The sequence below is a fragment of the Panicum virgatum genome, chromosome 5N (genome assembly GCF_016808335.1).
Source record: "Panicum virgatum strain AP13 chromosome 5N, P.virgatum_v5, whole genome shotgun sequence".
In the NCBI taxonomy this organism is placed as follows: domain Eukaryota; kingdom Viridiplantae; phylum Streptophyta; class Magnoliopsida; order Poales; family Poaceae; genus Panicum; species Panicum virgatum.
The window spans coordinates 27,553,779-27,555,810 of record NC_053149.1 but is presented as its reverse complement, the minus strand read 5'-3'; the positions used below and the strand labels follow the sequence as shown (position 1 = coordinate 27,555,810).

Below are 2,032 nucleotides of genomic sequence, written 5' to 3'. Positions count from 1 at the left end.
TAGGGTCCGATGAGCAGGACATTTCTCCAAACCTGGTTAAGTTGAGGTCAGCTCGTCTATACCTGGAGAAGTGGTGGTGGACGATGACGTCTTTTTCTTGCGCCATGCCTATTTGGTTTTCTTGGGTGTTGTAGGCAGCGCGGGATAGAGATCTTGGGACAGTTGGCTGTAGGTCTCCCAAGCTAATTCTGTTGGTGATTCGCAAATTTCTCCTTCCTCCTAGTCTGGTTCTGTAGGAGACTCACGGATCTCCCCTTCCTCCCATTCTGGTTAGGTTGGAGTCTCATGAATTTCCCAATCTTCCCAGGATGGTTTCGTTGGAGGCTCATGAACCTCCCAATCTTCCCAGCCGGGTTCAGCATACATCCCGTCTCTCTTGTCATCCTCATGAATCAGGTACAGTTCTTGTTTCTTGTTTTGGAACCTGAATTTCATGGTCTTTCTCATGATGAGAAGGCTGATCCTTCCGGTTCCAACATCAATGATGGTTCTGGCATCTCTCAGAAATGGTCACCCAAGAATGAGAGATATCCCTAGATCACCTTCCATGTCGAGGACCACAAAGTCCATAGTGATGAAAGTATCTTTGACTTGGACCAGAAGATTGTGGACAATACCCTCTGGATATTGTATGGTAAAGTCAGCCAGTTGAACGCACATCATGCTAGGGGAAAGAGCAGGATATCTGAGATTCTTGAATGTGGCCTTGGGCATAATGTTGACACTCGCACCAAGTTCACAGATAGCTTGCTCGAAGTAACAGTCGTAGATTGAGCAAGTGAGCATTGGTGTCCTGGTGTCTTCTCCGACTAATGCTGCTAATTCACCTCACGATCCTCTCTTGGGTAATGTGAGGTTCTCTATATAACTGGAGTAGAAAGTCTTCCGTGGCGGCTTCCTCCATCACGCAGTTACTACGTTGACACTTTCTATGGTGGACTCTGGTTGTCCTGGAATCTTTTTTGTGTCAACTCCAGGAGTAGCAGCGGCCAACTGAGCTGTTGAGTCTCAAGCATTTTGTTGAAACTCAGCTGGTTGTTGATGGCTGTGGAGAATCCATCCAACTTGGCCTGAATGGTCCCCAAGTATTTGTCATTGGCGGCCAGCTTCTTCTGAATTGTGTCATTAATCTTTGCCTGACCATAGACTAAATCCCTCATGGTAGGCTGATTGGGATTGAAATTTGCATTTCCATTGCCTCCTTAATAAAATGGGCGTGGTTGATTCCACCCCTGACCTCGTTGTGGGCGAAACCCATTGTTGTTGAGAAATTGGGTTTCCGGGCAGTCATTGCCCAAATTTCTGGTGTTTCCACAAACCTCGCATGTCATGCGAGCATCCAAGGCTTGAAGTGTCTGCATCGGAGCCTTATCTTGTGGATATCCCTCAAATTTATTGAGTTGGAGATCAATCTTGGCAGCTAGCATGTCGGCTTCAAATGCATGCCTTGCTGACGCGGTTGGAGTCGATCATCACTCCAACCTTGGTTGGAAACTATCTTCTCTACTAAAGATGTAGCTCTTTCAGGGGTCAGAGAGAAGAAAGCTCTACCAGGAGCAGCGTCAACATGATCACGGGCTGTCTGAGCCAGCCCATTGTAGAAATTCAGCAATATGAGCCAATTATCCATCCCATGGTGTGGACACGCAAGGATGTACTCCTGAAGTCTCTCCCAAGCTTCAGGAATTGTCTCATTGGACGCTTGTTGAAAACTCAAAATTCTCCCTCGTAGGGCATTGGTTTTGCCCGTTGGGAAGAACTTCGCAAGGAACGCCTTGGTGCAATTATACCAGGTATTCACTGAACTTCTGTTAGCATAGAACCACTGCTTTGCTCTCCCCATAAAATAAAACGGAAACAGTCGGAGCCGGATAGCATCTTGTGACACTCCCTTGATAACAAAAGTGCTGCAAAGCTCCAGGAATTGCTGAAGGTCAGCACTGGCATCCTCGTTGGCCTTGCCGAAGAAAAGGCTGGCTAGCACCATCATAATTAAGCTCGTCTTGATCTTAAAATTTTCTCCTTCAGTACT

The 2,032-nt window shown here is 46.9% G+C and overlaps 1 non-coding gene across 1 annotated transcript; it reads left to right on the top strand.

Annotated features, from left to right (window-relative positions):
• Positions 1–1,628: 1,628 nt before the first annotated feature.
• LOC120677038 lies at positions 1,629–1,735 on the top strand. Its single transcript, XR_005676103.1, has one exon. It is a non-coding gene; the product is annotated as a small nucleolar RNA R71 (small nucleolar RNA).
• Positions 1,736–2,032: the final 297 nt, after the last annotated feature.